The sequence below is a fragment of the Pantherophis guttatus genome, chromosome 2, assembly GCF_059756535.1.
Source record: "Pantherophis guttatus breed Tessera chromosome 2, ASM5975653v1, whole genome shotgun sequence".
NCBI lineage: Eukaryota > Metazoa > Chordata > Lepidosauria > Squamata > Colubridae > Pantherophis > Pantherophis guttatus.
In genome coordinates, this window is record NC_142064.1 from 280,387,819 (window position 1) to 280,400,917 (window position 13,099).

The following is a 13,099-nucleotide window of genomic DNA, read 5'->3' on the forward strand; positions in this document are numbered from 1 at the left end:
CTGTAATCTTTTTTTAATGCATAATCCGTGAATTACAGTGAGTAATCTCGGCTGTACATGCAAGAAGAGGGAGATAACACCAACATTACAAGACACCAAGACAGACCCTTCTTAGCAACACAGCACCTGTGGTCTTGGGTTACTTTAGGAGGACAAGTGCTGGTTCCTTGTGGTTAAATGGAACCCTAAAACCAAAACCTCCAAAATCCCCTTGGCAGGCACCAGGGGAAATAGTCCTTGATGGACAGGGGGAAAAAAGAACCCACAGAGGAACTTTTATGACGTACCCCGCAAGACTAGTGATGGGAGGCTTATAGAAGACAGCTGGCTTGAATTTAAGTGGTGTTGCAGAACTAATTCCACCAATGTTGAAATCTCCTGACTGATAGTAAGTGTACACAGCATTCTCATCCTTGATGAAATTCAGGAGACATTTTCTGCCACCAGTTGCACTGGGCAGCAGAACCAAAAGCAACAACAGCAGAAATTTCTGGGACTTGATTGCATCCACCAGAATCCCTTTCTTCATTGCAACCCTTGATGGCATTTCAGAAAGCACCGTTTTCTCAGCAGGACATAACAAGTCCAACAGCAGGGAGATCAAGGAGGAGGCAACGGGATTTTACATGAGCAAAGCACCAACCTGCCCAGAGATAAGACTATTTAAGAACTGCTTCTCTCCTGTTGGGTGAAGCCTTAAGTAGCATTTTCACCTTGCTTCCCGATGTTTGTCTTCATGGATCCCAAGAGGATTAACTTCAGAAAAATCCCTCATGCTCCTGCAGGAAACATAATGGCAATTATTTTTGATAATTGCAACAGAGAAGCTGAATGTCTCCTGTGACTTTGTGGTCTCTCTCTCTCTCTCTGTCTCCAGGGATGGAAGAAGAAGAAAGTTCACTGAGAGGGTTCAGGGAGTTTTGGTCCAACTTGGTTTTAGAAACTTTCATGTAGGACTGGGCTTTCTCAAAGGAATAAAAAGAGATATGAAGGCTACACCTGAAGTCCCCATACAGATGGGGTTCTGTTCTACATACAATTATTGTTTTGCGTGTTTTCAGAGAAATGTCTCTTTTTTTAAGTCACCTGGTCAACGCTTTCGAAGACACATTTTACTAACCAGGGAAGGTGCAAATGTATCCTGGGCAAACCCGCTTAAACAAGAACATGAGCAAGCTAGTAGAGTGGCATCATGTCCCCCTGGAACATGCACACTTCTGGATCTTAGGCCAAGACCAGTGGTCCCAAGCTCTCAGGCTAAAGTCCACTACTGGACTTTCTCGGCTGGATTACTGCAATGCCCTCTACTTGGGGCTGCCCTTGGGGTGCACCCGGAGGCTTCAACTGGTCCAGAATGTGGCCGAGCGGGTTGTTACGGGAGCCTCCCATTTCTCCCGTATAACACCTCTCCTGCACGAGCTGCACTGGTTACCAGTGGCCCTTCAGATCCGCTTCAAGGTGCTGGTCTTGACCTATAAAGCCCTACATGGCATGAGCCCGGGATACTTGCAGGACCACCTCCTACCGGCCTCCCACCGCCCAGTGTGGTCACACAGGACTGCCCTCCTCCAGGTGCCATCGTCCAGACAATATCGGCTGGTGGCCCCCAGGATGAGGGCGTTCTCGGTGGCCACACCAACCCTCTGGAATGAATTACCCACCGGGCTTTGGACGGCCCCCAACCTCCATGCTTTCTGCACCGAACTGAAGACATGGCTTTTTCAGCAAATTCCCTGATCTGTTATGAGATTTTAGTTGTTGGGGTTTTATTTGGATGTTTTTAGTTCTATTTATTGTTATATGTTTTTTATTCTGTGAGCCGCCCCGAGTCCTACGGGAGAAGAGCGGCATAGAAATCTAAGAAAATAAAATAAATCAATAAAATACTGGGCCACAACCGGTCAAATTTGGGGGTTGGGAGAAATGGGCAAGCATGCACACATGAAGCTCCTCTTGTATGAGCAAAGGGTGCTTGTGCTGGCGTGTGAAGCTCCAAACATGCAAATAGAGCTTTGTGTGTGAGCAGCCTCCTCTTGCATTAGTGGATCATGCGTGAGCGCAGGGACCTGTCGCTTGTGCAAGTGGAGCTTCACACATGAGCTTAAGGGCCTGCTGCACAAGCACAAAGGGATGTCACAAAGGGAAAGAGCAGCTGATTGGCTGTGAAAACAGCCAAGGCCAAGAAGCTTTTAGGGCTTGCAAGGAGATCAAGGGGAGAAAGGCAGGTAGTAATGGCCTCAAAGAACCTCTGGGAGATGCCCATGGACTTCTCCAAAGAAAGAACAAAAGGGGTTCCCAAAGTCAAGGAATAATCCATCTTCCCTTTCCCTTCTCCTCCCTCCTCTCCTCTCTTCTCTCTCTCCTCTCCCTTCCCCTCTCTCCTCTCCTCTCCTCTCCTCTCCGTGAAGTGTTGGATCTAGCCCAATAACTCAAAGACAAGTTTCAGTCCTTTAATCAGTATCTTTATTGCAGGCTTGGTGGTACTGGAGGTCACTGACTGGTTACAGGGGTTATGGGATATGTGGTCAGTTAACCTTTGCAGGGCCGGGTGGCCAGGGAGATGGTGCTGTTAGACATTTACCATGACAAAACCTCCTCTAAATGTCTAACTGGGTACCTGGTGGAGTGGTTATATACATACAGAGAATATACATGCACAAGTACGGATCACATGTAAACACACATTTTTTTTTTTTATTGAAAAGTTTTACAAAAAGTTTACATATTCCCCCCCCCTTCCCTACCTCAACCTCCCCCCTCCCCCCTCCCCTTCCCAGAACAAATTACAGGATATAAACTTCAACAATCATAATCAATCCTAATCTAAACAATTATGACATTTCACATCTCTTGTTTCTTCAATTCCCTAATTACCCGCCTAGCTTTATTACTTAAAGACACACTAAATATCTATATAATCATTCATAACCTATCTGCAATTTCTTATTCCGATATTTATTTTGAATATAATCTATCCACCTTCTCCAATCTCTTAAATATCTTTCATTTGAATGATCCTTCAGGTACGCCGAAATTTTTGCCATTTCCGCTAGATTTATAACTTTCATTGTCCACTCTTGGATTGTAGGTAAATCTTGCTTCTTCCAATATTGTGCCACCAACAGTCTTGCTGCAGTTATTAAATTCAAAATCAATTTAGTCTCTATAACTGTACAGTCCATAACTATACCCAGAAGAAACAGCTGTGGTGTAAATTTCAACCTCTTTTTAAGAATATTTTGTAAAATCCACCAGATTTTAATCCAAAACGCTTTAACCTTTTTACATGTCCACCAAATGTGAAAATAAGTAGCATCCTCACAATTACATCTCCAACATTTTGGTTGTACATTCGGATACATACGAGATAACTTTTTTGGATCTAGATGCCATCTATAAAACATTTTATAAAAGTTCTCCCTTAAATTTTGCGCTTTGGTAAATTTCACATTTGTTATCCATATTTTCTCCCACGTTTCCATCATTATTGGCTGTTCAAAATTCTGCGCCCATTTTATCATACAGTCCTTAACTAGCTCTGTTTCCGAGTCCATCTCTATCAGTATATTATACAATCTTTTTATATGCATTGAACTTTGATCTCTAATTTGTTTAATTAAATTTTCATCACTTTGTATAACACCAGTTTTCTGGTCTTTTCTCCATCTGGCTTGTAATTGTACATATTGAAACCATGTTTGAATTATTTTCTCCTCTTTCAACACATTCACAGATTTTAATTTTAATATACCTCCCTCCATAATGAGAATATCTTTATACGTAATTACATCCTGTCTACATTCTATACTCGTATTCTCTATTACGTGCCTGGGTGCTGTCCATATAGGTATTTTTTCATTTAACTTATATTGATATTTCTTCCAGACACGCAATAAAGCATTTCTCAGTATATGACTCTTAAATGCTCTGTCCACCCTTTTTTCATACACTAAATAAGCATGCCAACCATAGACCAGATCATGCCCTTCAATATTCAATATCCTTCCATTTGTTAAATTAATCCAATCACTAATTGCTGATAAAACAGCTGCTTCATAATACAATTTTAAATTTGGCATTTTCAGTCCTCCTCTTTCTCGTATGTCCTGCATTATTTTCAATTTTATCCTTGGTTTCTTACCTTGCCATACGAACTTATTAATACCTTTCTGCCACTCTTCCAGGTTGGCATCCTTCTTTAGTATTGGTATCATTTGAAAGAGGAACAAAAACCTAGGCAACACATTCATTTTTATAACTGCTATTCTACCCAACAAGGACAATTGTAGTTTTTTCCAATTATCCATTTCAACTTGTATTTTATGCCATATCAATTCATAATTATACTTATACAATTTACCATTAGAAGATGCAATATAAACTCCTAAATACTTGACTTTTTTAACTATTTCACATCCCGTTATCCTTTGTAACTCCTCTTTTTGATTAGCTGTCATATTTTTAACTATCATCTTTGTTTTTCCAATGTTTATCTTAAACCCAGATACTTGACCATACTGTTTTATTATATCAATCAAAACCTTTGCTGATTCCACTGGATGAGTTAAGGTCATAACCAAATCATCTGCAAATGCCCGTATCTTATATTCATAATCTCTAACTTTGATTCCCTTTATCCCATCTGCATTACGTATTTTATTTAACAGCAACTCCAAAGTTAATATAAATAATAATGGCGATAAGGGACATCCCTGCCTCATGCCTTTTTCAATTTTAAAAGTTTCTGTCAAACTGCCATTAATAATTATCTGAGCTGTCTGTTCCTGATATATTGCTTTTATAGACTGCATAAAGCAATTCCCAAATTGCATCCTATTGACCACTCTCAATAAAAATTGCCAATCTAATCGATCAAAAGCTTTTTCCGCATCCAGAAATATAAGCACCGCAGGGATTTGGTTATTCCTTTCCAAATATTCCAATATATCAACAATTTGTCTTACATTATTTTTCATTTGTCTACCTTGTATAAAACCAGTTTGGTCAGCATGAATCGTCTTCTGCATTACTAGCATTAACCTATTTGCCAATATCTTAGCAAATATTTTATAATCTGTATTCAATAAGGATATAGGTCTATAATTTTTGGGTTGTGTCAAATCTTGATCTTCTTTTGGAATTAACGAAATAAAAGCTGTTTTCCATGAAGGTGGTACCCCTTCACCCAGCTGAATTCTATTGAATAATTCTTTAAGAGATAAAACCATCTCCAATTGTAAATATTTATAGTACACAGCTGTTAATCCATCCGTACCAGGAGCCTTACCAGTTTTTAACTGTTTAATTGTTGAGAGGATCTCCTCCTCTGTTATTAATTGGTTTAACCGTTCTCTTTGTTCCTCTGTAACTATTGGAATATTCTGTCTATCCAAATATGTCTCTACCTCTACACCTTGTATTTTGTCTGCAGTATACAATCTTGCATAAAATTCTAAAAATGCCTTTTTAATCATATTTTGGTGATGCAGCTCTCTACCTTTATACTCTATTTTCTCTATGGTACGAGATTTTTGTTTTTTCCTCAGCATGTATGCCAACCATCTACCTGGTTTATTTGCATTACAAAAAGTATTATGTTTAGCATATTGTAGATTGGTTGCCACTTGGTCTGAAAGCATCATATTAAATTGCCCACGTAATAAACTGATCTCTTCTTTAATTTTCTTATCCCCTGGGTTATCAATTAACACCCTTTCTTTTTTCTTAATCTCTTCTTCTAATTCCCTCCTTTTCTCCACTTGTTTACGCCTATAAGCATTATTCATATTTATCAGAACTCCTCTCATATATGCTTTACTAGCATCCCATACCATATCCATAGATGTTCCCTTGTTCATATTAAGAACAAAAAATTCCTTCATTAGTTTTTTACATTCTATTACATTTTTCTCATATCTGAAAAGGTTTTCATTTAACCGCCAAGATCTCCTAACTCTTTCCCCACACTCCAGTTCCATCCAAACTGGGCTGTGATCAGTTAAAATTCTGGGACAAATCTTTATCTTCTTTACCCTGGAAAAAAAATCATTTGTAATTAATATAAAATCAATTCTTGAAAAAGATTGATGTCTATCTGAAAAAAATGTAAAATCTTGTTCTCTATAATTCCTTTCACGCCAGATGTCTCTTAATTCCATATCCTCCATCATATCAAAAAAAGTCTTAGGCAGTCTAGATCGCAATTTTGTAGATTGTACTATTCTTTTCTTATCAATACTAGGGTCTAACACTCCGTTCCAATCTCCCATCAGTATACATGAATTATAATCCCAATGTAATAATTTTGTATGTATCAACTTATAAAATTTCTCTTGCTGTTGATTGGGGGCATATATCCCCAATAAGAGTGTTTTCTTTCCTTCTATCATTATCTCAATTGCCAGAAATCTTCCTTGTTGATCTGCCTCAACTAATTTAGCCGTCAAATCTCTTTTCAAGTAAATCACTATTCCATTCTTTTTTTCCGGGGCTGATGCAACAAAATGTGTTCCCAATTTTGTATTTATTAAATATTTTTGGTCAGTTGTCCTTATATGTGTTTCCTGCAGGCATATTATTTCGTTTTTAAATTGTCTCAAATGGTAAAATATTTTCTTCCTTTTTTGTGGTGAATTTAAACCGTTAACATTCCAGGTTAAGAACCTAGAAGCCATCTTCAGAATCTCGAAGCTTGGCGAGAACCGCTTGATAATCCTCTTGGAATTTTCTTTTAGGTCTCGCCCCTCCCACAGCTTCTACACCAGCATTCACTTCTTGTAATAAAGCCTGCTCTTGTAACTTTTTTAACTCTTCAACTTTACGTTTAGTAGCTGCTCTGGTTTGTCTTTGATCTTTGCCTTCTTCTTGTTTTTCAACTATATCCCATGCTTGGACAGCACTTGAAAGTTGCAGTACTTCCTCCTGCATACTCATAGCTCCACCTTCCGATTGCTTCTGCAAATCCTCTTTTCTTCCCTCTGTCGCCTCTCTTGCTTTTTTGCCTCCTGGCACTGGTGGTTGTCCAGCCTTTAATATATTACTATAAAAATCTCTTGCTTTGTAAATTGTATTAAGGCGATATCGCTCTCCTGCATAATCCACTGATAATCCGACTGGGACTTCCCATCTGTATTGTACCTGTCGGTTCCTCAGCTCATCTGCCAGAAAAGCATATTCTTTCTTGGATTTCAGCATTTTGGGTGGTATTTCTTTAAATACTGCAACTTCTTGTCCTGCCACTTGCAACTTGTTTTTATAGGCAGCTTGTAAAATCTCATTTCTAATCCTTCTAGTAACAAAATAAATCACAACATCTCTTGGTAATTTCCTTTGTCTAGCTACCCATGAATTAACACGATAGATCCGATCCATTTGCCATTCGAGTTCACCTCTGGACACTCCTATAAATTGTGCCAGAGCATCTTCAAAGATCTCTTTCAGATTTTCCTTCGGGTTTTCTTTCAAACCTCTTATTCTCACGGCAAATTCCATCATCTTATATTGTGTCAACAATATTTCAGCTTCTGTTTTGTCAATCTTAATTTGTGATTGCTCAACTTTACCATCTAAAATCTCATTAGCTTGAGCAACCTCATCAATTCTATCTTCTACATAACTAACATGTTTTGCCAGTCCCTGGAGTGCAAAGACTATATCTTCCCTTATATGTTGATTTCTTGTCTTAATTATGTCCTTCATTTCTTCCATTTGATCTGAGACTCCTTTAAATGCAAATGCAATGTCCTCTTTAAAACCTTCTTTGATTTCTTTCATGGCTGCCTGAAACATCTCAAGTGTTAACATTTGTGCTTGTGGTTGTAGCTGTGGTTGTAATTGAGCTTGTGTATCTGCCGGAGGCAAGAAGGTTTGCAACCTACTAGTTTGAGCTGGGGAACTTCCCGCACTCGCTGCTTTAGGCAACACCAATTTTGTCTGCTTTGAAGCCATTTTAAAATTACACAGTCTCAGAAACAGTTCTTATAGCCAGCGAGAAAAGATCAGAAAATCTTTAAGATCTTTAAATTTTAATTCCCAAAGTCCAAGATATAGAATTAAATCCAAAAATTTTTTAAGCGGAGTTGTTAACTGGTAGGCATTAATGAGTTAACAAGCCTGTAACAACTTTCTTCTTAAGTTTCACTTTCGTCTCTTTGTCTTAACGAGCCAGCGCCATCTTCCCCTCCCTTTCCACTCCAGCTCCGCTCATATAGGCTCGAAAAGAAACGATGTTCAAAGGAATTAAAGTGTAAGTACTTGCAATTATGTAGTCTCCTGTTTTTGTTCTGCCTGCTTCAATTTTCTCTTTGTATCAGTTAAAAGCAGGAGCGGACGTGGCGTTTTGCTCTGCCTTCTGGCAGAGGCGTCCCGGCTTTGGAGCTTTTCCCAGGTTCTTGGGGAGCTCGCACTTTTCGAGCCCCAGAATTAATTCTAGGGCTCTTATGGAGCTCTACCCTGCACCTGGCTGCTCACTTCCCCCTCTTCTCCCGGGGGGGAAGGTTCTTCGCCACTAGACAGCTGATTTTTTGCTGTTCTAGCGGCTAACAAAGTCATGGGGCTGGCGCTCACCCAGGGAGCGACCTCAACGTCCGAAAACACACATTTTTGACATGAGGTACGCATGCTGATTATGTGGCAGGGGTTTCGTGAGTATATCTGCTGTTTGCTCCTCTGTGTCACAGTGTACTGCCTTAATGAAGCCTATCTCTGAAAACTGCCTGACGTGTTTGCACTTAATGTCAATGTGCCTAGATCGTTGACCTACAGCATCGGCCCTTGAGATTTCTATTGCTGCTTTGTTGTCTTCGTGGATGACTATTGGGTATAAGGGTTCAGCCCAAATACTGCAGAGCAGGTCATCGAACCACACTTTGTTTGCGGCCTTGGATAGACAAACGAATTCTGCTTCCATGGTTGATGTGGCCACCAGTTTTTGTTTTCCAGTGTACCAATGGATGGGGCAATTGTTGAGTAGCAGCACATAGCTGGAGGTGCTTTTTCTGCTTTTTATGTCCCCGGCCCAATCAGCGTCAGCGTAGCAGGTTAGTTTTGGTTTCTCGGATATTTCTGGCTCTAGGCAGAGTTGGGCATCAGCGCTGAATTTTAGGTATCTAAGCAGTCTTTTGATGGTGTTCCAATGTGATACTGTGGATTTGCTTACATGTCTGGACAGCAGATTAACGGCTAAGGCAATGTCGGGCCTGGTCCAGTTGGATATATACAGCAGTGACCCTATTGTTGATCTATACAATTTATTGTCGGTGAAGGGTTCTGATTCCTCGTACATAGTCTTCAGGAACTCTGGCTGCATGGGAGTCTCGCTGGGTTTTGCTTCGGACATGTTGCATTTGGACAGCAACTCGATGATCTTTTCTTTCTAGGAGAGGCGAAACCCTTTGTCGGTTTTCATCACTTGGACCCTTAGGTATTTATCAATCTTTCCAAGTGACTTTAGGGAGAAGTGGCTACCCAGCTCAGTGGCGAACTTGTCACATCTGCCCTTGTGTTTGCTGATGTACAAGATGTCGTCCACGTAAATGAGCACGCCTTCGAATGTGTTGTTTTGTTTCTTTGTGAAGAAGCATTTGTCAGCTAAAGTGGCTTCAAAACCCATGGATCTGAGAGCCTTGGCTAGGCAATCATACCACCTTTTGCCCGACTGCTTGAGTCCGTACAGGCTTTTGTTCAGCAGCCAGGTCTGGTTCTCGCCCTCGTTGTACCCAGGCGGTGCTTTGACATATATCTCTTTGTCCAATTCGGCATGGAGGTATGCTGTTTGTACATCGAATTGGAAGACTTCCAGGCCTAGGATGGTGGCCACCACCAGGGCACTTTTGACACTCTCTGCCCTGACGGTAGGCGAGTAGGTGTCTGTATAGTCTTCAGGGTATCTTTGGGCGAAACCCTGTGCGACCAGTCTTGCCTTGTACAGGACCTTGTTGTCTTCTAATGTCTTAACTCTGAACACCCATTTGGTTCCTATCGGCTTTTTGTCCTCTGGAATTTGGGCAGGCGAGTATACTTGGAGGTTCCTCAGGCTCTCCATCTCTTTCTCCATGGCAGACATCCATTTTTCCTTCTCTTCCTGGGGGAGCCCGAGGATGTCTTCATATGAGTTGGGTGTGAAATGGGTGTTATGGATGGCCATGACGTAGTCCTCCAGCTTCTTTGGCATCTTGTTTCTGTTTCCTCTGACTGGCCTGCTGGGGGTTGGTTCGGTTTCTTGCCTCTTTGTTTGTCATGTCATCTATCTTCAGGGAGGGGTGCCCTTCTTTCCACTCTCTGATGCTCGCTTTGCGATTGTTGGCTTTATGCTCTCTGACCTTCTTTTCTCCCCTGGCCATGTTCGAATGCAACCCTATTGGTGGGGATGTCGTTGGAGTGTACCCTTGACCAGTTTGCGTTTTCGTGGAAACTGGCAGACCTGGAAACGACAAAACGGTTGTTGTTGTCGACAAATCTGTAGCCCTTTGTGCCTGGTTTGTAACCCACGAATCTCAGTCTTTTTGATAATTTTTCCCCTTTCTTTCTTAGTTGCCTGGGGATGTGGACATCGGCTGGGGCGCCGAAAATGTGTAGGTGTGCGATGTTGGGTTTTCTGTTGTATAGCATCTCGTATGGTGTCTTATTGATAGAGCTTGACCACAGTCTATTCAGGGTGTAATTGGAGTAGTGTAGTGCCTCTGACCAGAAATGCTGCCCCATCCCAGCATCCTCCAGGGCACACCTCATCATCGTTTGCAACATCCGTTCTTTCTTTCTACAATCCCATTCTGGAAGGGGGAGAAAGGTGAAGAGGTGTAATGCATTATGCCCTGTTCTCTCAGCCACCTTGTGAATTCCTTGGCCATGAACTCTGAGCCCCTGTTTGTCATTATTTGCCTTATTTTCATATTGTGTTGCATATCTACTCTTTTGTGGAATTCTTTAAACCTTTGGAATACTTTGTTTTTGTGTCTGAGGGAGTAGACATACCCGTATCTGGTGTAGTCATCCACAATCGTGAGGAAGAATCGCTTCCTATGCCCCACAGATGGTTTCAATGGCCCTACCAAGTCCATATGCACTAATTGGAAGGGGGACTCTGTGGTTCGTTTTGATCCCCTGGGGATGGCCTTAACCTTGATCTTTGAACGCTTACAGATTGAACACTCCAGATAGTTTTCGCAGTTCTTTACTTTGAGACCTTTGGTACATTCTGTCATTCTCTTTACAATGGGGAAACTTATGTGCCCCAGCCTCCTGTGGAGGAGGTGGGCGCAGTTATCATGCAATGGCTTCCCAATAGATACAGACTTGTTGGCATTTCCATTGCAACTTCCTGCCTCTTGCTGTACCCCCTCTATTTCTGGACACTCATCTATTTCGTGGTTTGTGTTGGTGTCAATGCCTTCTTCCTCCCTTGCGTTGGGTGTGAAGTAAGGAAGTCCCTCATGTATGGTTACCTTTCCTATCTCTGTTCCTTGCTTGATCAAGTGGGCCTTTCCATCCTTGAACTTTATTTCTATGTTTGTGTCCCGTGTCAGTTTAGTGATGGCTAGTACGTTGTGGGGTATCTCTGGTACATACAGTACCCCTTTTAAATCCCCTATCTGTGTGATGTGTATGTTTCCCTTCCCTACTACTTTGACCTTGTTTTGGTTCGCTACCTTTATTTCTGAGTCTATTTCTGTGAGTGAGTCTAGCAGCTCTGGGTTACAAGTAGTGTGGTTTGTGGCCCCTGAGTCCAGGAGCCATGTGTTCCTCTCTACCTTATGTTTATCTGTTGGGTCATCGTGCCTGATCCCGTACATAGAGCCTGAGTTACTGTCCCTAGAGTTGTCTCTGTGTTCGTGGTGCTTCCTGGGGTTGGGTGACCACCCTCGCCCCCTTTCCTTTGGGTACCTGCATTCAGGTGACCGACCCCCTCTGCTGTCGTGGTGTCCCCTATCCCTATGGTTTCTGGGGCAATCCCTCTTTAAGTGGTTCCTTGATCCACAAGAGTAACATTCTGAGGTGCCCCTGGCCCTATCTTGGAAATCCACCCTTTTTGTAGGCCTAGGATCCCTCTTGGACAGTTGGCGGTCCCTCCTCAGATTGTCCTCTGCAATGAGCTTATTGGTTAGTGTGCCTAGTGTTAGGTATTGCAAGCTGAGGCTATCTAGTTGGGTTATGAAGTTGTCCCAACTGCTATCAAGAGAGTGTATGATTACGCTTATCATGCTCTCTTCAGTGATGATTTCCCCTCTCTGCATGAGCTCTGCCCTTGTAGCATTCATCTTTAAAATGTGCTCACTCATGGGGACTCCCGCCTTGTGTTTGGTGGAATGGAACTCCCTAGATATTCTAGTGGTTGTGGCTCTACTCTGGCTGTAAAACAGGTTACATAGTTTTTGCATAACATCATAAACAGTCAGATTGTCTTCAATAGATGGATACATAGCAGATGGAATGGAAGTTAACATGATACAAAATGCCCTGAATACAGTCAATTTCCAGTGACCAGGGCTTTTGGGGAGGTCTGTTAGCTAGGAACAGTGCATTCTCTCTCATGAGAGCAATCCTTAATTGCTGACTCCATTCTATAATATTACCCCCATCTAACTGTAATTTTGGCAAATTGGCATAATTTGCCCCAGAAATGTTAGTAAGGTTACTTACTGGGTGGAGCTGTCCATGGTCCATAGTGTGATTGAACTCACAATAAGGCTTTGGGATGTCTGTGGCCATTCTGTACTTGCTTGGATCTATGTAGCTTGCTTCTCTTGTTACAGGCAGGTACTGGGCATGAGCGAAGCTCATTTCGCGCTGGAGTCCATCGGCTGAGATTCCTGCTGCTGGAGCTCCCAGGCCTAGGCCTAGGCCTGTCAGTGGGAGGCTGGACCCACCCCCGGTGGGTCCGGAGGTTCCTCCTGAAGGTGGACACCACTGCTGGACGGCTGGATCCCCGGTGAAGAAGGGAAGAAGGTGAGAAGGCGATGCGGTCGTAAGTCGAGGACTCCTGCGGGTCGGTGGCGCGGCAGCAGCGGAGGTCGTAGGTTGAGGATTCCCTGAACCCAGCGGCTCGGCGGTGATGGCGGAGGGGGAGGCGGATCCTCCCTCGTGGTCCCTAGTCCCTGGTCGT